Genomic DNA, 25307 nt, shown 5'->3' on the forward strand with positions numbered 1-25307 from the left:
TGCAACGAGTCGGACACGACTGAGTGACTGAATTGAACTGAACTGAATGGTAATTCGTAGTGCAAGCACTAGGTGATTAGTTGCTTCGAATGGAAGTAGGTGATGGTTTCATAGGTAATTAGCAGGGAAATATTTAGAGGAGTTGTAGGGACTGCAGTTAAAACAGTCACTAGAATCTTGAAATTATGTTTTTCAGGTTTTACATTTACAAAAATTCTCAGTCCACATGCTTAATGCTATTGCTTGTTTTAATCAACTTTCTCAATAAAACAGAGAACATAGCTCACTTATTTCAGAGAGTTCTAAGGTTTCTTGGAGAGAGAAATATAACAGGTACAACCAGTCACACTAATTAATGAGAAAATCCATGGAAGTTTGCTGGAAATATTGCACTATGTAGTCAAAACAACTGTTTTGTATTCAGTGTGAACTTGGTGAAATATTCTGTGCTGGGGGCTATAAAAAGATGACACAAAATCTCAGTGATCACAAGAAGGATTTACATTTACTAGGGAGGCTAGGATATGGGTAAAAATAACTCTGATGCAAAGCATTTGAATTTGTAAATTAAATTACCATTATAGCTAGAATAAATATTTTTAGTAATAGGGAAATTAATGAAATGAAAACTCAGTTGTTCAAAGTTAAGGAAGCAAAACCGATTATTAAGGCATTTCAGCAACATGATGATTAGTAGAATGATTCAGTTTTGCACCGACCAATTTGACCTTACAGAAATTAAAATCTCAGGCTCCTAACAAGACAAAATATCAGATGAGAAAAGAGCAATTATCAGTGTATGCTCAGTCTCTGGCAACTCTAATGTTTATATAAAAAGTGCATTTTCTAATCCAGTGCAGGGGTGTTTTGTCAGACAGTGATACTTAGAGGCATTACAAAGCACTGACTACAGTACTTTAAAAAGTTGTGCCTTGGTTGACAGGCATCTCACTGAAAATTATAGAAACAAATTTGCATTGTTTGAAAACATGCTCATTAGTATAGGGTAAACACAGGGCTATTGGTGACATTGTGACATACTGTCTTCATTGTATCATCAGTTTCTCTGATACCTGTTTCCTTTACCAATTTTAATATCACACAGATTGTGCTCAGGAATGTGTGTGTGTGTGTGTGTGTGTGCACACACGCACATGTGTGTGTTTGTATAGTTAAAGAATAATTAAAGAAAACAATTTAGGTGATTCAATTTTTAATACTTAAAGAAGTTCTTCCATTTGAGAACTGCAATATGGGACAAAAGACAGGAAGCTTTTATAGGATAAAGAATAATAAAGAGGGAAAAACATCTGACTGTCTAGGGTCAGTCAACCTTGTTTGAGGTGAGACAATACAGGGAAATTAGTATAGAGTCCAGAGCTGCCTTGCTGCTGCTGCTGCTAAGTCGCTTTAGTCATGTCCGACTCTGTGCGACCCCATAGACGGCAGCCCACCAGGCTCTGCCGTCCCTGGGATTCTCTAGGCAAGAACTCTGGAGCGGGTTGCCATTGTCTTCTCCATTGTGTGAAAGTGAAAAGTGAAAGTGAAGTCGCTCACTCGTGTCCCACTCATAGTGACCCCATGGACTGCAGCCTACCAGGCTCCTCCATCCTTGGGATTTTCTAGGCAAGAGCTGCCTTAGTGTTGGGGAATTGACCAACTGGACAGACTGCATTTCTGGTCAGGTAGATTGTTTACAAAGAGAGGAAAGTTATCTAAGATTTGGTTTGCTGACATGCCCTACCCCTCACCAGGAGTAACTTCATCTTGGGACTGGAGAGTTATTTCAAGAGTTGCATATATAGTAGCTTAGTGGATGATATTTAAAGAAAATCTGTCTTAAGAAAGAAACTGGGTTCTGTAAGCAACCAACCTAGATAGCATATTAAAAAGCAGAGACATTACTTTACCAACAAAGGTCCATCTAGTCAAGGCTATGGTTTTTCCAGTGGTCATGTATGGATATGAGAGTTGGACTGTGAAGAAAGCTGAGTGCCGAAGAACTGATGCTTTTGAACTGTGGTGTTGGAGAAGACTCTTGAGAGTCCCTTGGACTGCAAGGAGATCCAACCAGTCCATACCAAAGGAGATCCATCCTGGGTGTTCATTGGAAGGACTGATACTAAAGCTGAAACTCCAATACTTTGGCCACCTCTATGCAAAGAGTTGACTCATTGGAAAAGACTCTGATGCTGGGAGGGATTGGGGACAGGAGGAGAAGGGGGCAACAGAGATGGCTGGATGGCATCACCAACTCGATGGACATGAGTTTGAGTCAACTCCGGGAGTTGGTGATGGACAGGGAGGCCTGGCATGCTGCGATTCATGGGGTCGCAAAGAGTCAGACACGACTGAGTGACTGATCTGAACTGAAGCACCAAAAGTCATTTTTTTTCCAGCTCTAAGAATATATGGTCTAAACAAACTCATAATTTACAGAATGATTTACTATACAATTTTGATTTCTTCCATTGTAATTAGTATCTTATTGCTATCAAATAGGTGACCACAAAAATCAGTGGCTTAAAGTGATACAAACTCATTATTTCGCATTTTGGAAATGAGACTTTGGGTTTCACAGGGCTAAAATCAAGGTTTGGGCATGTGCTTCATTTCTTTTGGAGGCTGTGGTGGTGAATCTACTTCCAAACTTATTCATTTGTTGGCAGAACTCCGTTGCATGTGGTGTTAGGACTGAGGCCCCTGTTTTCTTATTTGCTGTCAGGGGTCATTCTTATGTTCTAGACTGTTCCTTGGTTCATGGCCCCCTTCTTCCATTATCAAGCCAGGAAAGGAGAGTTGAGTCTTTCTTGGCTTCTGACTTCTCTCTCCTCTGCCTGTTTTTTGCCATATCACTCTGCTTACAGTTGAGAAATTTTTCTGCTTTTAAGGTTCAAGTGATTGGATTTGCCCACCTGGACAATTCAGGCTGCTTTCCCTATTTTAGAGTCAGTTGACTAGTAACCTCATTCCATCAGCAAGGTCCCTTCTCAGCAGTACATTGCCAAGATTAGTGTTTGCTTAAATAACCAGGGAGTCTTACAGAAACCTTTCTGTAACTTTGCTGCCACAGTCATTTATCATTTATCTGGTGATTTTTAGAACTAAATTTAAGATATAATTTAAATGCCACCACTTAATTCATTGTGCTGATACACTTAAAAATCAATTTAATGATAAACTGATATAAATGTCTTTTTCCATGAAGAACTAATCACTCCTGAAACTTATCTTATTAATATTTGAAAATCATGGGCTTTAGAAACAGTGAAACTCCATTTGAGCCCAGGTGTTCATAAGAAAATAAAATATTATTATCATTCTAATACAATATATTATAATTATATTATTATATAATAAATAAAATACAATTATATTTTCTTAAATTATGAATATATTATTCCTGATTCTACTCCCTGAAAATAGTATTTAGGCAAAGTCCCTTTTTTGGTTCACTCTACGAACTTTGACAAACACATACATCAGCTTTACACTTTGTCCGGTTTGAGAAAGTCACAGAAATTCCTTATGTAAGTTTCACTGCATGCCAGGTTGTTTCAGTCGTGTCCAACTCTTTGTGACACTGTGGACTGTAGCTCATCAGGCTCCTCTGTCCATGGGATTCTCCAGGCAAGAATACTAGAGTGGGTTGACATTCCCTCCTTCAGGAGATCTTCCAGACCATGAGATTAATCTCATGTCTCTTGCATCTCCTGCATCAGCAGGCGGATTCTTTACCACTAGTGCCACCTGTGATGCCCAGGAACTTTTACTGAACTTACTGATTATTTTACCTGAATACATTCTAAACTTTAAAATGTTAAATGATTTGTTCAAGGTCAAATGATTGGTGTTTAGGAACATTTACTTGTGTATCTTGTACTTACTTATGTATCAAAATATTTCTTGGTATAGCTCACATGTTAACATAGAAAATGTAATTTTTAAATTTAATATTCACCTGCTCACAGAATTATTGTTAGTCCTATTACCTTTTGAAAAAAAAATCAAACTTTCTATTATTATCTTTTTTGCTTATAGTCACTTCTTTCTGTGGCTTGGATACTGTTCAAACTTAGTAAATATAAATATATTTTTCAGTCATCAAGTTTAATAAAATGTTCAGCACTGAATGAGACGAAATCTAACAAAGATCAATTAAAACCTCTACAAGTGGCCATGTAACTAGCTATGTAATCTGTTAGAGTGATAAATTTAATGTTTTACTTCAGCTACTCATGAGTTTGAAATGGGATCCCTGGTGTTCAGACGGTAAAGCATCTGCCTACAATGTAGGAGACCCAGGTTCGATCCCTGGGTCAGAAAGATCCTCTGCAGAAGGAAATGGCAACCCACTCCAGTACTCTTGCCTGGAAAATCACATGGATGGAGGAGCCTGGTAGGCTACAGTCCATGGATCGCAAAGAGGTGGACATGACTGAGCATCTTCACTTTACTTCAATGGTTAAAGAGCTCCCTGGCCAATGCAGGAGACACGGATTCGATTCCTGGGTTAGGGAGATCCCCTGGAGAAGGAGATGGCAACCCACTCCAGTACTCTTGCCTGAGAAATCCCATGGACTGAGGAGCCTAGCAGGTTATATCCCATGGGGTCTCAAAAGAGTTAGACACTTAGCAACTAAACAGCAGCAACCACGAATGTTAAAATTAAATAGAAGAATCATTCATAGCCTTTCACACATTCATTAAATATGTTAATGCAGTTTTATAAAATGTTTCTTTTTCTTAAAATGCCACGATTGTGTGTGTGTGTTTTGTTTTGTTTTGTTTTTACTAGAAAGTGGCTTATGAGATTTTCTATGAAGCCATTTGGTATTTTATCTGCATCTTTAAAAAAAATTTAACTGTGATCATGATCTTTCCAGTATTTTTGACTTTTAGCTCTAATTTATTTTAGATATTACAAGCTTGTATATTCAACTTGCTTGCAATTTTTATTTTTTCTTTAAATATTAAAATCACATTACTGCACATCCTTTTCTAGTTCGTTCATTCATTTATCTGGTATATATTGGGCAACTGTGTTGTGTTGAAGCCAAAAATGAAAAGAATGACATTCCTGCCTTTGTAACATGTACATTCTAATGGGGAGAGAAATAATAAGCTGATAAAAAAAATGCTTTCAGTTTTAGAGAGTTTAAGTGCTATGAACAAAATAAAGCAGAATTAACAGCAAGAAATGCAAGGGGGACAGGTTTGCTCTTTTATAGAGGAAGCTGGGAAGAGGGTAGAGGAGTCAAGGGAATAATGCAAGGAAGAGCTTCCCAGGCAGCAGGTTTGCAGTTGGAAGTCCCCAGTTGGGAGTGAGCTTGGAGGCATGAAGGAACAAGCAGCGTGGGTCGCTGGGCAGCAAAGGTGATAGAATGCAAAAGGAAGAGCATACTCAGCCGGACACTTCATTTGCTGGAGAGCAAATGAGGGCTCCAAATCATGTATCTGAATACTTAAAAGTTATATACCACCCTACGCTCATGGCCTGACCCGCATTCCCACCTCATGACCCTTTCTGCCTCTTTGGCTAGGCCTGGAACCCACAAGCCTGATTGAGAGTGCTGATGGGTGGAGGCTGATCAGGGGAGAAGTTGGGGCAGCACCCGGACTCTTGAGTGACTAGACTCACCTGGACCCAAGCAAAGCTGACCTGGCCCAACTTCCCAGAGAGACAAAATGGGCAAGTTTTCCTTGCCATTTTTCTGACATGGAGTTTCTAGACTGCTTGAAAAGCTTCGCCTAAATGCCTCGCTCCAGGAAAGGCACCGGTTATCTGGAGTACCTGGTGTCTTGGATGACTTGGGAGACCCTTGGCTTTAACAGTGGCATGCTTTGTATTCCTCTGTCTTGCATCTTTGGTGTATCATTCCCAGTCCTGTTTGACAGTTAACTGAAGTTGCAAAAAATGTTCTAAAGAGATTAAAAAAAAAAAATCTTGGGTTTTGAAGTTTGTGAAGTACATCACTCACTAACATGCAGGAAGAAGGTCAAGAGGTCGTACTGGGCCCTGCCTTGTAGCGGTTTTAAGGCTGCATTGAATATTCAAATATTAATTTTCATTAAATGAGATCCATTTGGAGCAATGAATCTAGACTTAGATTGAAAGTCTGTTTTCTAGGGTTTCTCTAATCAAAATGTTTCCTCATTGTGTGTTGGCAAATTGCATGTTTCCTTTCTAGCAATCTCCACTTCATTTACAGTGAGTTGTTTCATTGTATCTTTGGTGATTATAGGCTGTGAATTCCTTGTAGGTGGGACTTCATCTGTGAATATTTTCTTTTAATTTTGAAGAGGTATTAAACTTAGAAAAATGTTAGAACATGGCACAAAGAAAACTCTTCATTTTCCCCATCTGAGGGAGGTAGGTTGTCAAAATCAAGCTCCATTGATTCTAGATATAACATTGCCCTATGTGATCACAAAATAACCATCGCATTCATGAAATTAACATTTATACAGTACAGCTATTGATACTCAGAAGGACACATGAAATTGAGCTATGTGGAAGTTGCAGTTATGAGATCATTGATTCACACTGGAGTTAGCAGCTGAGGAGGACAAGACTATTGAATGAGAATGGAAGGTTTGTATTGAAATCACTTATGGATAGATAATTAGGGTAGAGATAAAATCATGGAGAAACCAAGAGAGATGATCTAGGAAACTTGTGGAGTAGTTGGTAACATAATATAATTACATGAGATTCAGGGATGAATGTATTGTCCTTAGAGAAAAGAAAGTTCTAAAAGTCTAGAAAGAAGTATCATAGAGAGCTCCGTCAAGTCCACTCCCAGAGGAACAGGGCTGTGCAGAGAAGATACAGACACTGCTTGACAGGCCCACAGGGAAAGCAAGGCCTTCTGGATAAAGTTGGAGTATTTTGAACAAAAAGGCAAGAGTAATGATTCTTTTCTTCCTTAATTAAATTACTGCAATCTCAGTTGTACTTTAAAATTATATCTTATTCAGTACTTCTTGCTTTTGGTATTGAAAAGTTTTAAGATATCTAGATTGCCTTTTTTTCAGGAGTTTTCTGAAGTGAAGATAAAGAGGGAGAAAGGGGGAAAGATGAGGGTGGGAGAGGCAGATGGAGTTTCTTTATGGAGACAGTACTAAAAAGTAGAACTAATTGCATTTTATTCAAAGTTCTTAAGCTCACTATATATTTGGGACATGAAGTCACCCTTGATTTTTTTTTTCTCACGTAAACTTCACATTGTCAATCAAGTCCTGTATTTTCTACTTCAAATATATTCAGTCAGCTTCTCTCCAGCTCTCACCTGCCACCACTGTATTCTAACCAGCATCATCAGCTGCATCCTTACTACTCTTCCTGAATCCAGGTTTAACAATTTCAACTTATTCTTCACATATGAGGCAGCTGAATAAAAACACATCAAATTATGTCACTTCTTAGGCTTAAACCCTTCAACTGCTTCTCACTCTCCTTAGGATAAATTTAAACTCTAACATAGACAGTAAATTATTACATGAAATGTCTGCCACTTCTCCAGTGTCATTTCTTGCCTTTTCTCCATAGCCTCCAACAATTCAGCCACATGGACTTACTGTCAGCTTTTAATGTATTCCAAACTCTCCACAGTACAGAAATTATCACCCATTTTTTCTTCTCTGTTCCTTTCTCTCTCCAACACACATATACATGCCTGTCATCCTCCTGTTCATGGCTAATTCTTTGGCAAACTTCTCCGTCCTTTTTTATATGTTGCACTATTTAAGAGGTCTTTGCTTACTATTCCTTGAGTTACTGGTTTGTTCTCTACTTCTGCATTCAGTCTGTTTTCTTTTAACCTCCCCATCCATACACATGTACACAAATGTGCACACATTTGTTACGTGATGTATTATCTACTTCTTGTAAATAAGTTAAGCTGACAAAAGGCAGAATCCATGTCTATTTCATTAATTAGCAAATACCTCATGTCACATACCTGGTACTTAATAAATGGTTATTGAATGATTGAGTGGATTTAGTCACCTGGGTAGGTGGTGATTAGGAAGTGAAAGAATTTTCAAAATGAAGCAGTACTTGGTATTAGTTCAGTTCAGTTCAGTTGCTCAATCATGTCCGACTCTTTGCAACCCCATGAATCGCAGCACTCCAGGCCTCACTGTCCATCACCAACTCCTGGAGTTCACTCAGACTCATGTCCATCGAGTCAGTGATGCCATCCAGCCATCTCATCCTCTGTCATCCCCTTCTCCTCCTGCCCTCAATCCCTCCCAGCATCAGAGTCTTTTCCAATGAGTCAACTCTTCACATCAGGTGGCCAAAGTACTGGAGTTTCAGCTTCAACATCAGTCCTTCCAATGAACACCCAGGACTGATTTCCTTTAGGATGGACTGGTTGGATCTCCTTGCAGTCCAAGGGACTCTCAAGAGTTTTCCCCAACACCACAGTTCAAAAGCATCAATTCTTTGGCGCTCAGCCTTCTTCACAGTCCAACTCACATCCATACATGACCACAGCAAAAACCATAGCCTTGACTAGACGGACCTTTGTTGGCAAAGTAATGTCTCTGCTTTTGAATATGCTATCTAGGTTGGACATAACTTTCCTTCCAAGAAGTAAGCATCTTACTTGGTATAATGGAAGCAAAAACAGAACAAAACTATGAGACTATTTGGTAGACTTGGTTACTACTATAATGGAATAGAAATAGAAATATGTCTGTTCATTTACTTACTTACTAAATTTGAAAGAATACTTATTGAACCCTTCTTGACCATGCTTAAAGAATGTTAATGAGTAAATTTTGAACCTTTGTCTCATAGTATCATGAATTTTTTTCTGAGACTGAGAAATATTAAAAATATTCATCAGAAATAGGTTAAGTTTAAATGTCTTATCCTAGATTTATAGCTTTGAGATTTGAAATCTGAAATCTAGAAGTAGATAAATCAGTATTAATATGCACACAGAGAAATGATAAAATTTTATGACAACTAATATTCATTAGCCTGGAGAAGGTAATGGCAACCCACTCCAGTGTTCTTGCCTGGAGAATCCCAGGGATGGTGGAGCCTTGTGGGCTGCCATCTATGGGGTCACACAGAGTTGGACACAACTGAAGCTACTTAACAGCAGCAGCAGCAGCAGCAATATTCATTAGCCAGGAATCCATCAAACCAAACAAAGTGAGTTATGACATCACATATATACAGTTGCATGTGTACCTAGTAGCAAGGTACATCAGTCATGATTATTCATTAAAAATGCTTGTTTATTTCAGAAGAAAATGAATGATTGCATGGTTATTGAATGGCTAACCTAAATGATTAGAAATCTGGAGAAGCTGGCTTAGTCTTATTCAAGCTTATCAGATTCCTAAGACCTTGAGAATCAGCCAGAGTCACAAGCGGAATATCAAGCTCTCACTGCTTGTGGGCTGGCTCCTGCACACTTGCCTGCTGCCTCACCCTGGGCTTAGCTCCATCTCCAGTCTCCTAGGAACACCTCTGCTTGGTTTTGTTCACCTTTGCTAAATTTGGTCTCAAGCTGGTTTTTCCTTGAAAGACCTACTTGCTTCCCTTTTAACTATTTAAGTAAAGGAAGAAGGTTCTTGACTCGATGAGGCAGCATAACTCATGCTTACCCTGCAGAGACAGAGTATGCAGAAACTGGTAACCTTCAAAGTAGAATTGTTCAGTGCATATATTATTATCTCAGCATTTTTCATCTTTAAAGTTGTAATTACTGAAAAACTTACTTGCGTTGTCACCGATGGTTTCATGGGCATGGAAATATATAGCCAGTATTTATTGGGATTGGACCCTCACCATTAAATTTCCAAGACTACAGCTGCCAAGATACCAAATCCTCTGGCTGTATTGATTTCTCCTCCCCATGGAAATCCACAGTGAAGTATCTGCTAATCTTACACTTTCCTCAACAAATATTCAGAGTGGCTAACACATGCCTAATTTTAAAAATCCCCTAATTGATGAAGGTCATTGGTCAATGATCCAGTCTTGTAAAGTACTAATTGTTCATAGTATAAGAAAGCAAAAGCTCTGTAGTAATAAGAGCCTAAGTTGGACACAAGGGTCTAGCTTTTATGACAGCCAAATGGATAGGAAAGATTATAATGGCACCTAAGCATCTGCTAAAACTAACTGTATCAATGATCTGTGAACCAAGCCATGCTTTTGTGATGGACTGTTACCACTTCAGAGATGTAATTATGGACTATACGGTCAAACATTTACTTGTTTAAAAGAGCACCTAAGTATAAAATTATACATTGCCGTATATCATTTTAGGATGTTATTAAGTAGAAACATATCTCCTTCAAATGTAAAAATTAAATAAAACAGGTATGACTCAAAAAGCATTTACCATGTAAAGTTCTTTTCTGTAGCCTGAGAGGTTACACTTTCCACAGAATTTTCAGTTTGCAAATATTGCTTCTTAATAAAGCATAACAAGTAATTGTTTCAGGTCTGAAGGAACCACATAATAGGCATAAATCAGATAAATGCTCTTTTACCCTGGGGCCCTCTCCCTCTTCAGGGGATATCTATCGATGGAGATCTGTGACAATGGACACACTCCAGTAGCTCATGAATCTTATCTGCTAAATATAGTAGGCAACAGAGTCAAAGATCAATAAAAAGATTAATGGTTTTAATTACCCCTCTGTAACCAGTTGTGGGTAAAATTTTACTTGCTGCTTGCACTGAGGGTAACACACCACAGTCAACTTTCCAGTAAAGCTAATTTGACTTTCTGCTTGGTAAATTGCCCATTGACAATCCTGTAATGAGTCTGCTCTGTGTGTGACTGAATACTGAGCATGCTTCCGGTTTCTAAAATCAGGGGGAAAAGGCCATAAAACTGATGAATGACACATAAACAATTTCCTTGTGAAAAATACTAGGAAATAAGACAATTTTCAGGCAAAAGTTCCCCTGCTTGAGCTGTGTGAAGCAAGCAAAAGAGTACTAAATGACTGTTGTATTTATGGAGCTGTGTGAGCAATTCTAATAAATACTGACAAATGTCTTCTGAAGATATATAGAGGAACTGGCAAATTATTTTCTTTTTGATAAAAGGACAAAGACAACAACTTCAATCTGTATGATATGATTATGATAATTGATGTTTAGAGAGAAAACTACTTCATAGCCCATATATGTATTGAAAGTGAAAAGTGAAAAGTGAAACTGAAATTGCTCAGTCGTGTCCGACTCTTTGCAACCCCATGGACTGTAGCCTACCAGGCTCCTCAGTCCATGGAATTTTCCAGGCAAGAGTACTGGAATGGGTTGCCATTTCCTTCTCCAGGGGATCTTCCCAACCCAGGGATCAACCTGGGTCTCCCGCACTGCAGGCAGATGCTTTACCGTCTGAGCCACCAAGGAAGCTAAATCTATATTCAAAGGTAAGTGTAGGGGTCCGAAAGATCTCTAGCAGTTGTTTTTAACTTATGCCCTGGGTGTGTCATCAGCTTATAATAATTCCTGGATTAGCAACTTCTGTATAAGGAATCAAGATACTTCATCATAACATAAAAATTCCATCAAGGAGAGTGAATAGAATCACAGATATAAATTTGTCATTTTATAACTTCAATTTTGGTGGTACAACGGGCAGATATTTCTTTTTTTAAGTCATCTTAAAACTATTTTATCACATTTGTATGACTATAATTTTATTAGCTGTACTCTTTCCAACATCATTAGAATGTTTTCAATATAGCACTAAATTAGTTGATGAAAATCAAACATTAGTAAGCTGTTGAATACAAATGCTTAGGAGTGTCTGTGCTGGGGGTGTGAGTTTAGAAACCTCCACAAACCAAAAGTATTGAGAGTCCAGGGAATTAAGCAAATGCATAAATGTGATTTTTTAAAAATACCGTGTTAAAGAAAAATAAACATTCTGTAGAGCAATTCTGTTATTACCAAACTAGACTATCTTGGTTATTTGTTCACTGAACCTACCAGCAGCATATGACACAAGTATAAAACCTGTGAAACTGTTCTTTATTTCTGAGGACAAGAAACTAGTATCTAGAGAGTTATCATCTCTGAAAGCAAATGTTTACGAGAAGTTTGGAGTGCAAGATGTTTATGAGAATTCAAGTCTCATGAAAGGAAGAGAGAGGAAGGATTAGTCAGGGGAATATATCAAATTATTATATAGGTGCAATAAAACGCAGTCAAACTGTTGGGGAGATGAGCAACAGGTATTTTCTGTCAAAGTCATCCAGCTTTTTCTCCCTGGTTTTACTCAGTCACCATATCTATGCTACCTGGTAAAGTCATGACCTTGATCTAGGTATGTAGCTGAGACAGACTTTGGAGGACCTAACCTGACAGTGATCTCCTGGCTATGCTTCTTACAGGTGGGCTGCATGTCCTTACTTGGTGGACGATCTAGAAAACACAACCCTACAGCCCACATACTAAGTCAGGATTTCCCTGGAAGTCCAGTGATTAATACTGGAGTGCGCTTCAATGCAGGGGTGTGGGTTCGATCCCTGGTCTGGGAATTAAGACACCACCCCATGTGCTGCCCAGATTTACTTCTCCCCGGTGTTCAGGGAACAGTGCCATCAGGATTCTTGTGGCTTTTTCATCCTGAAAGGAGACTTAAGAGAGAGAGGTGATTGAGACAGTACACTTCTCACTGGGGTAGTTGTATTTGGCACCACAATTGATTTTCTTTGTGTGCTTCACATTATGCATTCTAGATCCCCCCTTAACCTCAACCACCAACTCTGTCTGCTTTAATATCTTCCTGGGTAATTCTCAACTGTGAGTCTTCTGAGCCCCATGTCACCATGCCTTTCTCAAGATAGGTTGCTCTACCTGTTTGTGCAGTCATATTAAGCAAGAGCACCAAAAAAGCTCACGTGTGTTTCTTCCTGCTTCCATTGTTGTAGGAGCAGCCCTGCCTCCTGCTAATCATCAGAGTCAATTTCAGTACTCTGCAAAGATGGTGATCCTTTTTTTTTAATTTCCTGGTCTCTGGAAGCAGGAAACATAAAATACCTACATAACAGTAGTTTTATTTCTGCTTACTCTATATTCATTTACTGTGACCTTTGGCAAAACTTTGCCTCTATGGGAGACTAGGACCTCTAACACCTGAGCCCAGAGTTGTGGGAACATGAAACATATCCTCTGATAGGGAGACACTGGGAATGACAAGTGAGACAATTCATGTCTTTCTGCTTGATTCCAGACTGGAGGGGCCCTCCTATTGGGAACCTAGTGCCATTTAAAGGATTTTTAATGAATGAGTACACAGCATCTGGGAGAAGAAGAGTACCTCATCCTCACACAGTATTGCCTTCATGATAACTCTTTAGCTGTGTCATCAGCTGGCCATTTTACTGTTCTATCAGACCAGCAGCTTCTGCGTAGCATAGGTGTTCATAGACCTTCTCTAGAACCAACTATGCTATAAGGTGGATCCCTGGTCTCTTTGATGTTGTATGAAATTCCATACCATTGGAACAAATGCTCTTTGATCCCTGGGAATTTTGACAGATGCCTAGGGAGTAGGCAAACCCCTACCTGAATTGTGTGGCTGTTCAGCTCACAATAATATCAGGGCCGTCCAGGACCGAAGAGTCAATTTATCACAATTCGGCCATTTGATCTTCTCAAGAAATAGGGTCTAAACAATAGTAATAATTTGTGTTATAAAAAAATGACTCCTGTTATTTTTTACACAAGTCAAAAGTAACGTGTTTTGGCCCTTGTAGTATCAAGAAAAGGAGAAACTGTGATTATAATTTTATACTTTATTATGAATGCATGTTAATATTTATTGATACCACTTAAATAGCAAATAAAGTATAAGCTTTTTAAATTGATTTAAAAAATGGGGTGAGAAGAGAAAATAACACAAGAAAGTAGGAAAAAGACTACAAGAACATGAGTAAAATATAAAGCATAAGACAGTAGAAATAATCACAAATAGAGCAACAATCACAATTCATGTAAATGGAATAAGCTTTCCATGCCCACTGATTCATCAGTGAAGCTTGTAAATGGAATAATATTTTCATGTAAAAATATGACAATAAATAGTCTAGATGAGAACACACATACACCCACAAAGAAACTATGTGCTGTTTACACAAAACATATATGAAAGTGAAAGTGTCAGTCTCTTAGTCATGTCTGACTCTTTGCGACCCCATGGATTGTAGCCTGCCAGGCTCCTCTGTCCACCGGAATTCTCCAGGCAAGAATACTAGAATGGGTAGCCATTCCCTTCTCCAGGGGATCTTCCCAACGCAAGGATCAAACCTGAGTCTCCTGAATTGTAGACAGATTCTTTACGAGCAACCAGGGAAGCAATGGAAGGCACATAAATATTGAAAGGTGAAGAATAACAAACAATATTTCATGAACAATATTAAAAGAATGCTTATATAACTATTATGAATATACTATATAGTTTAAGTAAAAATGGGTAAAAATAATAAATTATATATTTTCTGAGAAATATTTGCAGTATTAAACATATAAGGAATAGTTTCAATATACATAAATTAGATATTGACAGAACTAACCAGATATTCCCAGTGGGAGAAATCAGCAGCACACCATCAAGTAGAATTGTATTTTTCCAAAAAACTAAGACAGTCTTTGTGAACATACAAAGGAAATCATAACAGAATACATACATATTGTGAATAAAAGTGAAAGAAGAAAGAAACATATTCAAGGCCAAAATCTTAAATTTTCAAGGAAAAATGAATTTTAAAATGTTTAAATAATCCAAATATTGAAGAACTTTAAAAACATACTATATCAAGATTTCCCTGGCAGTCCAGTGGTTAATACTCTGCACTTGCAATGAAGAGGGCATGGGTTCAATTCCTGGTCTGGAGACTAAGATCACACATGTCATGGCCCCGTGCAGCCAAAAAACTGTGAAAAGCAAAACTAAATCAATCACTTGGAGAATTTAATTTCATAGTTACTTTCTAAGATGAATAATAAAGAAATATCACATAACATAATTTTATTCCAATGTTAGCAAAGCTTTGAGAAAAAAATCTGACAATTTTTGATCTAAGCATTGAATTAAATAAGTAATAAAAGGAATCATAGAATAACTTTCGATAATATGAGAGATATGCATGAATGAATAGTCAAAGCTAATGAGATATGAAAGCAATATAAAGCAAAGAAAAATTAGACAGCTAAAAGTTGGTTCTAAAACTACTTTATTTTTTTTTGTTTGTTTGTTTTTTTTTCTGTGAATAAAACTTTAATAATGTACAGCAGAAATTGGACAGGCTCATTCTTATATTAAAACAAAAGATTTCCTATATTACAACTTATTTACATTTGCATACTGAAGAGGTAAAGTGTCTAAGTGGCTATTTTGAAAACCTTAAGAATATCTTAAAAAATAGGCCATAAATAAACAATATTAGAATTATAAGTTACATAAATATGTTTATATTTGCATAAATATATATTAAGCAAAGCTTCTACAGTTAATAGTTTATTAAAAATTACATTTTAAATTTGAAACTTAGATTAAATAGAATTATTCCTTTAAAAGTCAATCTTTGCTCAAAAAAAAAAAAAAATAGAAAACCTCTATAAAAATACTGCTTAATACAATTAAAACTGTTGAATAAAGTATATTTTTTTTACTTCAAATTATTTTAAAAGACTATCAGGCCAAGATGATTTTATAAATGATTTCTAAAAAAAATCAGTAAATATAATTTCAAACTTTATTTAAAAAAATGAAAAAAGGAACTCTTTCAAACTTTATGTGATCGCCATTGCTTTAATATAAAAACTGACAATGGCGTGAAAACTAGTCTACTCTCATTGAATACAGATGCAAATACATTTATAATAACAAAGTAAAATACAGCATGTAACAAAGCATAGCCTGACCAAGTTGGGTTTACTTCTGCTAGTGTAGGGTTGGTTTTTAATTTAAAGAAATTGACATTATAATTAGCCACATCAATACATAAAATGAGCAAAAAGGGATGACCATTTCAACAGATGTAGTAAAATCTTTAAATGAAATTCAGGATTCATTCCTTAATAAGTTCTTAGCTTAATCATAATAGGAGACTTTAATTGTTAAATACCACAGTGTAGAAAAAACATCAGCTTTAATATTGAAGGTTAAGACTTAGTTTCAGATTAGATAAATGATACCTGCTATCACTCTATAAGAAAAACTAGAAAGTTTGAAATAAAGTGCTCATTAGTTGTTAATTACATGACTAGGTATGTTTAACTCAGTTTAGTTGATCAGTCGTGTCTGATTATTTGTGCCCTCATGGACTGCAGCACGACAGGCCTCCGTGTCCATCACCAATTCCCAGAGTTTACTCAAACTCATGTCCATTGAGTCGGTGATGCCATCCAACTATCTCATTCTCTGTCATCCCCTTTTCCTCCCACCTTTGATCTTTCCCAGCATCAGGGTCTTTTCCAATGAGTCAGTTCTTCCCATCAGGTGCACAGAGTATTGGAGCTTCAGCTTTAGCATCAGTCCTTTCAATGAATATTCAGGACTGATTTCCTTTAGGATGGACTGGTTGAATCTCCTTGCAGTCCAAGGGACTCTCAAGAGTCTTCTCCAACACCACAGTTCAAAAGCATCAATTCTTCAGTGCTCAGCTTTCTTCACAGTCCAACTCTCACATCCATACATGACTACTGGAAAACCATAGTTTTTACTAGACAGGCTTTTGTTGGCAAAGCAATGTCTCTGCTTTTTAATATGCTGTCTAGGTTGGTCATAACTTTTCTTCCTAGGAGCAAGCGTTTTTTTTTGTTTGTTTGTTTTTTTGTTTTTTTTTTCATGGCTGAAGTCATCATCTGCAGTGATTTTGGAGCCCCCAAAATAAAGTATCTCACTGCATTGTTTCCCTTTCTATTTGCCATGAAGTGATGGGACTGGATACCATGATCTTTGATTTTTTAAATATTGAATTTAAGTCAACTTTTTCACTCTCCTCCTTCATTCTCATCAAGAGACTCTTTAATTCTTTTTCACTTTCTTCCATAAGGATGGTGTTATCTGAATATCTGAGGTTATTGATATTTCTTCTGGCAATCTTGATTCCAGCTTGTGCTTCATCCAGCCTGGCATTTCACATGATGTAGTCTGCATGTAAGTTAAATAAGCAGGATGGCAATATACAGCCTTGACATACTCTTTTCTCGATTTGGAACCAGTCTGTTGTTCCATGTCCAGTTCTAACTGTTGCTTTTCTCAGGAGACAAGCCAGATGGTCTGGTATTCCATCTCTTTAAGAATTTTCCAGAGTTTGTTGTGATCCACACAGTCAAAGGCTTTGGCGTAGTCAATAAACAGAAATAGATGTTTTTCTGGAACTCTTCTGTTTTTTCCATGATCCAGCAGATGTTGGCAATTTGATCTCTGGTTCCTCTGCCTTTTCTAAATCCACCTTGAACATCTGAATTTCATGGTTCATGTATTGTTGAAGCCTGGCTTGGAGATCTTTGAGCATTAGTTTGCTAGCATGTGAGATAAGCACAACCGTGCAGTAGTTTGAGCATTCTTTGGCATTGCCTTTCTTTGGGATTGGAATGAAAACTGACCTTTTCCAGTCCTGTGGCCACTGCTGAGTTTTCCAAATTTGCTGGCATATTAAGTGCAGCACTTTCACAGCATCATCCTTTAGGATTTGAAATAGCTCAATTGGAATTCCATCACCTCTGCTAGCTTTGTTTGTAGTGATGCTTCCTAAGGCCCACTTGACTTCACATCCCAGGATGTCTGGAGTGAACATACCATCTTGGTTATCTGGGTCATGAAGATCTTTTTGTATAGTTCTTCTGTGTATTTTTGTCACCTCTTGTTAATATCTTCTGCTTCTGTTAGGTGAGAATCAGGTTTGTATCAAAACATAAATTGCAGTTTACTTTCAGAATGAGTAAAAAGATCTTAGGAAAGTTCAATATAGACAAGTCAATTGTATTCATTTTTGCATATCCTCAGGAGAATATTTGAAGGTACATTTAAAAAATGTCATTTGTAAAAATAACCAGCCATAAAAGAAAGGATCTTAGACTAAATCCAGCAAAAGCTCTATTGAAAAAGAATTATTATCAAATCTTCACCAAAAGAAATATATGGTATCCAACCTCTGAAAAGGAACTCAATGAGCCCTTGCTCTTGATAAACATGTGTGTTGTAATCCCTTCCCTCGTATACCAGGGAAGGTCTGTGTGACCAATGCGTATGGTAACATGCCATTATATTTCCTCCAGGTTTATAACATAAAAGACCTCAGTTTCTCTCTTGAATGATCTTTGTTTTCCCTCTGGGATCCCTTATTCTGGAGGAAGTCAGCAGAAATATTTATGACTAGCCCTAAGAAGAACTAAAGACCTTCTTGATGAAAGTGAAAGAAGAGAGTGAAAAAGCTGGCTTAATCTCAACATTCAAAAAATGAAAATCATGGCATCCAGTCCCATCACTTTAATGCAGATAGATGGGGAAACAATGCAAACAGTGAAAGACTATTTCCTGGACTCCAAAATCACTGCAGATGATGACTGCAGCCATTAAATGAAAAGACGCTTGCTCCTTTGAAGAAAAGCTATGACAAACCTAGACAGCATATTAAAAAGCAGAGGCATTACTTTGCCAATAAAGGTCCATCTAGTCAAAGCTATGGTTTTTCCAGTAGTCAGGTATGGATGTGAGAGTTGGACTATAAAGCTCAGTGCTGAAGAACTGATGCTTTTGAACTGTGGTGTTGGAGAAGACTCCTGAGAGTCCTTTGGACTGCAAGGAGATCCAACCAGTCCATCTTAAAGGAAATCAGTCCTGAATATTCATTGGAAGGATTGATGCTGAAGCTGAAGCTCCAATACTCTGTGCACCTGATGGGAAGAACTGACTCATTGGAAAAGATCCTGATGCTGTGAAAGACTGAAGGCAGGAGGAAAAGGGGATGACAGACAGAGGATGAGATGGTTGGATGGCCTCACCCAACTCGATGGACATGAGTTTGAGTAAGCCCCAGGAGTTAATGGTGGAGAGGGAAGCCTGGTGTGCTACAGTCTATGCAGTTCCACAGAGTTGGACATGACTGAGAAAATGGTTGGATACATAGGGCTTTTTGGTGGCTCAGTGGTATGGAAGCTGCCTGTCAATGCAGGAGACATAGGTTTGACTCTTGGGTTGGGAAGATCCCCTGGAGAAGGAAATGGAAACCTACTCCAGTAGTTTTTGCTTGGGAGATTCCATGGACAGAGGAGCCTGGCAGGCTACAGTCCAAATGACTTAGCAACTAAACAACAACAATGGATACATAAGGAAATAAAATATCTAGCCAACAGCTAGTTAAGAACCGAGGCCCACCATCAACCACATAAGTGATCCTAGAAGCAAATTTTCTGGCCACAGTCAAGTTTTCAGGTAGTTTCTGTTCTGGCTGATAGCTTAAATAAAGTCTAGTAAGAGGCTCTGAGCAGAAACAGCAGCTAAGCATCTCTTGATTCCTGATCTTCAGAAACTATATGAGCTAATTATAAGATTTGTTGCTTTAAGATGCTGAATTTAGGTGTGTTGACTAGGCTTGATCATGCATATGTGGGCAACTGGTAGTTGAGTTTCTCATTTCTGTGTCTGAAACTAGGCTTTCTATTGACATGAATGATGGAATTAATTGTGCCTCTTGCCTCTTATCATGTAGTTGACTAGCCTTGGTTTGTCCATATAGTGGTGGTAATAAGTTTCCAAGGAATACCACTTGCACAAAGAGAAGTCAGGACTTATCATGCAAGCATTTTGCAAGCTTCTGTTTGCTTCATGTTTTTGAAACAGCAGTGCATTAGGGTTCTCAAGAGAAATAGCACCAATGCTCTCTGTGTGAGTCTGTATGTGTCTGTTGATTGATTGACTGGAATTGATTCATGAAATTATGGAGGCTGGCAGGGCAGATCTGCAGAGTGGGCCAGCAGGCTGAAGACCTAGGGGAAAACTTATGTTTCAGCTTGCATTTGATATCTCCCTACTGTAGAATTCTGTCTTGCTCAGGGGAGGTCAGTCTTTCATTCTTTTCAGATTTTCAACTTATTGGATGAGACCCACTTACCTTATAGAGGATAATCTGTTTACTCAAAAACCACTTATTTAAATGTTATTGTCATCCAAAAACACTCTCAGAGAAACATCCAAAATAATGTTTGACCACATTTCTGAGTGCCATGCCTCAGCCAGGATGACACAAATTTACTGCTACAGTCAAATAGGCAAAAAAAAAAAAAAAAGAAAGAAAGAAAGAAAGAAAACTTGATATAGTGAAGGGCAAATTCTTCCTTTTCATGAGAAGAATTAAAAATCACATTGCAAAAAAGTACACTGTATAGGAATGGGAAGATGTATGGCTATTTTGGGATGATATACCATAAAACAGTAAATTATTCAGTACTATAGTTATGTCTGTAAGGTAAAACAGATGGGTGAGCAGAGAAGATGCCTATGTGTACTGGTCATGTCTTACCATATATTTGAGTGGTAAATATATGAGTAATTATTACACTTTATACCTTAAGTCTTCATATAGGAGTAATTATTATATTTTATACCTTGAGTGTTCATAGCTATGAGTATTCATACATAAATATTCATATACATCCATGTTTTTATATTATGACTTATAATAAATGTATATCTGGCACAGAACTCCTAAAACCACTTGAATTTCATAAATGATGAGATAAAGGCATCTTTTATTAATGAGGTGACTTTTGGAAACTGCCAAGGAAACCTAAGGGTTGGTTGTCAGAGAAACCAGCCACAAAATAAGAGGGTAAAATTTCAGTCCTCTCTTGGCCGCGATAGAGGACCTGCAGAGTATATCAATTGACCATGGTCAATAATTACAAAATTATGCCTATGTAATTAAACCTCCATAGAATGTAAAAGAACAGGATTTGGAGAACTTCTGGGCTGGTGGAGATTTGAGGAGACTGGTGAATTGGAAGAAGGCATGGCAGCTCCGTGCACTTCCCTCACACGTTACTCTATGCATCTCTTCCATCTGTGTGTTCTGAGTTATATCCTTTTATAATAAACTGATAATCTACTAAGTAAAATGTTTCTCTGAGTTCTGTGAGTGTTCTAGCAAATTAATCAAACCCAAGGGAGGTCTTTGAAACTTCCAATTTCTCTCTGGTTGGACAAAAGCACAGATGGCAACCTGGACTTGTAGTTAGCATCTGAAGCTATTGGGCTTCCCTCGTGGCTCTACTGGTAAAGAATCCACCTGCAGTGTGGGGCACCTGGGTTCAATCCATGGGTTAGGAAGGTCCTCTGGAGAAGGGAAAGGCTACCCACTTCAGTATTCTGGCCTGGAGAATTCCATGGACTATAGCCATGGGGTCACAAAGAGTCAGACATGACTGAGTGACTTTCACTTTCACTTTTCTGAAGCTTTGAGAGGAGGTGGTCTTATATGACTGAACCCTTAACCTTTGGGGTCTGATAGTATCTCCAAGTGGAGAAGATCAGAATTTATCCAGTTAACCTATAGGACACCCAGGAAGTATCTGATAATTTCTTGGTAGTGTGGAGAAAAAATCCTTCATATAAGAATTACTGATAAAGATTGTACATATACACATACGTATACAATTTAAAATCAAAATGTCATCATCCGTATCACCCTTTCATCATACTGTAGAAAAGTTTGGATCTTAGACTAAGCTATTTCAGCTTAAGCTAGTTCAGAATTTGCCACTATGAAGGTAAATCCTGCATTTACAGCACACACATTTTTTATACTATTAGAGTTTACATCATATGCAGAGATCTTTGTTTTCAAGTAGCATGATTCCACCTCAGTATTTAGAAACTGGTAACTTCAATAAAGAAAAAAACATACACATGTGCACATAGTATTATTATATCTTTTCTTTTTTAAAGTTTTGTTTATGAAATATTGGAGATAATATCTGCACAAAGGCACCATCTTTCCTAATTAGATGGGTGGCTCAAAATAGGCACATTTTAAAATAGAGACTTAGTACTCAGAAATTTTATTTGAACCAGGTGGAAGTGTATAAAACCTAAATTGAATGTAGGTAGACTGTGTGACTGGAGAAGGAAATGGCAACCCACTCCAGTGTTCTTGCCTGGAGAATCCCAGGGACAGAGGAGCCTGGTGGGCTGCCATCTATGTGGTCGCACAGAATTGGACACGACTGAACTGACTTAGCAGCAACAGTAGCAGCAGCAGACTGTGTGTCATTGATATGGGGATAATTAAGACATAGAGCACTGGATTTTTTCTTTTGAGGTAATTGGTGTGCTCCAAAATGTGATTGGATTACCAGAGAACATGCTTATTTTAATAATTAGAGAGTACATACCATTATGAATAAAACTAGTTGGTAGTGAGATGCTAAGTTTCAAGACTTACAGAAAGACTTAAGCAAATCACTCAGCTTTCAGGGCTGTGATTCCCCTATTTCTAAAATCAAATTTATGATCTGATCTTTCTCAGAGTATATGGATTATGATTTTTCATTCATATGAAAAGATTGGCTTTCCAACTTTTGTTGGAAAAAAGCTTTTTTTGTGATAGACTGCCTTATCACTCATTTCTAATCAGGAAAAGATTTTCATTGTAAATAGCAAGATATTTTACTTCTAATTTTCTAGCATTTAAAACTCAAATGGCACTTAGGAAACTTTCTGTAGTTGTAAATAAGTTACCACTCCTTGGAATCTGTCATTGACTTATTTTTCACACATGCTGTCTCTTCTAAAGCAGTGAGAATTTTTCCAATTCCATGATTCTTTTCATGAAAGGTAGATATAAAGGAAACCAAGGTGTGCACCTATTTGTGTTTTTCATATCATAGTGAGAATTTCATGGTATACATTTTTGTTGGGTAGATGAAAATTGCATACCATTCTTATATTTGCCGGGCAATCAGTCAAAACTCTGTTTTGGACTATAATGTTGAGTTTACAATTTATTCCATCTTAGCTAGACAAGACTTCTTTTTTTTTTTTAATCTGGAAAGGAAATACATCCTTAAAAAAATTTTAAGTGTATTTTCTTCAGAGAGGAAAAATCAAAGTCAGCAATGAGATGCTATTGCCCGGGGGATATTGAAATATGTTTTGGATAAAGAGAAGAATATAGACAATTAAATACTATGAAATTCAACAAGAGTTCTGAACTCATAACCTTCTTAAGTGTTTGGAATGAGAGGTAGTATTATATAATAGGGAAGAACCTAGACACCATAGCCAGAGTGGAGTGCCAGGTAGGGCTTAAAATAGTGCCTCATATATAACAACCAACCATGCATATGTTTGCCAAACTGATGTCCAAATGGACTCAAACTTTACTGTGATATGTAAAGCAAAAATACTGAAAGACAGGCAAGTACGTGCTTACCAGTCTGTATGAAACATTTATTTTGGTGTATTTTGCTTTAATATTTACAGTCAAAAATACTCTAAGGAACAGAATAGGCATAAATATGCCACATGAAGGTAATGCCATGTCATCACCCTAGTTGTAACAGCTGGCATAGTCTGCAATACACTCACCTTACCTGATAATGACTGATTCCCACGCAAAGAGGAAGTTTTTATGTTCCTTTTTCATTATTTTATACTACCTAGAAAAAAAATTCAACATAATAGACTTATCTGCTAAATAAACCATTTTGAACCCAGACTTAGTGACAAAGATGAACATCTGCTTGAGAAACATTTCTAGAGTAATCTCAGGGGTCAGTGACCAAAGCCAAACTCGGAAAGACAGTATGTGTTTTCTGAACTCTGCCACTCACATGATTTAAAATAATGGAATCACCCACTGAGGAACTACAGTTTTTAATATTTATTGGACATGTATCAGGTTCTGTGTAACATTCCAGAATTCTTGAGGGGGATATCACTGCCGATTCATGTTTAAGGAAGACTACACAGGGGAGAATAAGGCTGGATAGGGCTTTATGGGGTATAATCTTCAGCCCCACATGTATTAAGTTCAGGTCGCATAGTATCTGGTTTATATAACCCTAGAACTTTGTGTGGATAATTTGAGTTGATTATAATGTTGTTCTTTTAGTGATATAAATAAAAGTATAAAATAATTCACTTGAATGATAAATTACCTTAACAAGTAGGATTTAAGGTGAGGGCAGTGACTAATGAACTTGAATCTATGTTGAGACCCAAGCAGAGAATGCCATTATGCCTTTGTTCTGAGGAATCTGTCCTAGAAAGTTAATAAAAATAAAGGCTGTAGTAATTTAACCTATTGCTTTTCCAAAGGCTATTCTGATGAAAAGACTGGATCTGTCCTTTTTTAATAACAGTTCTGTTGAAAGAGTAAAAAATATATTTATAAAATATGCCTTGTACCTGAAGGATAATAACTAGTGAAAGAACAAGAATTTTCATCAAGAACTGATAGCTCTGGACTAGTAAAATATCAGTTTGAACTAAGATGATTTTTTTTTAAAGTTTCTTAAAAGTAGAGTAATTTTTAAAATTATTTTTGTATAGTTGAATTAAGGGTATATATACATTTTCTCCATGTTTTTTCAAATATTTGTATTTCAAAATTTTCTACCACAAATATATTACTTTATAAATAAAATGAACATGATTTATAAATTACGTATAAAATATCTGTTAATGTAACATAGAATTTTTCTTGTGTAATGAACACATATGTAGTACAACCAGATTTTGTATCAAAGACTCATGGAAAAAAACTTTTTCAGGAGTCTACCAGCAAAAGTACAACACAAGCTTTGGGCTGCTACTCCTTGTACCTAAGCTAGTTCTTTTGTTATAAACTCAATAACCTGTGTAATTATAGCCTAAAGGTTTGACTAAATATATTGCTGTGTATGTGTACATGAGATTTGGAGATAGAAATGTGTAAAAGACAAAGTAAAAAATAAGGGAGGCAAAGGACTGTCTTAGCTTGAGTTCCCTGGAGGCAGAGGCTGAGACAAAGACGTGGGTGAGGATTTATGGAGGGAGGAAGTACTCTCAGAGATGGAGTGGTGGAAGCAGGACAGGGCAGAGTAATAATAACATGGCAAAGATGTGCTCTGATCTGGAGGCTAGCTTCTGTTTCATCTGATAGGAGACTTTGAAGTACGAATTACAACAGAGTTGGTCTCAACTTGAAGTGTTCATGTGATAGCCTGTGTCAATCAGTCCTAAGCCTCAGACTGCCTCTCTTCTGCAAGAGATTTCTTCAGATCAGGGGATAGCTGGAACTTTTGGCAGCCAATAATCAACAGC

The 25307-nt window shown here is 37.3% G+C and overlaps 1 long non-coding RNA gene across 1 annotated transcript in view; it reads left to right on the top strand.

The window, feature by feature from the left end:
* The first annotated feature begins 11221 nt into the window (after positions 1-11221).
* The window catches only part of LOC139182246 (uncharacterized), a 127987-nt gene continuing 113901 nt past the window's right edge, over positions 11222-25307 (top strand). Inside the window, exon 1 of the long non-coding RNA XR_011565895.1 lies at positions 11222-11418. This is a non-coding gene — a long non-coding RNA (uncharacterized lncRNA). The remainder of the gene's footprint in view (positions 11419-25307) is intronic.

Source organism: Bos indicus, chromosome 1 (assembly GCF_029378745.1).
Source record: "Bos indicus isolate NIAB-ARS_2022 breed Sahiwal x Tharparkar chromosome 1, NIAB-ARS_B.indTharparkar_mat_pri_1.0, whole genome shotgun sequence".
NCBI classification, from domain to species: domain Eukaryota; kingdom Metazoa; phylum Chordata; class Mammalia; order Artiodactyla; family Bovidae; genus Bos; species Bos indicus.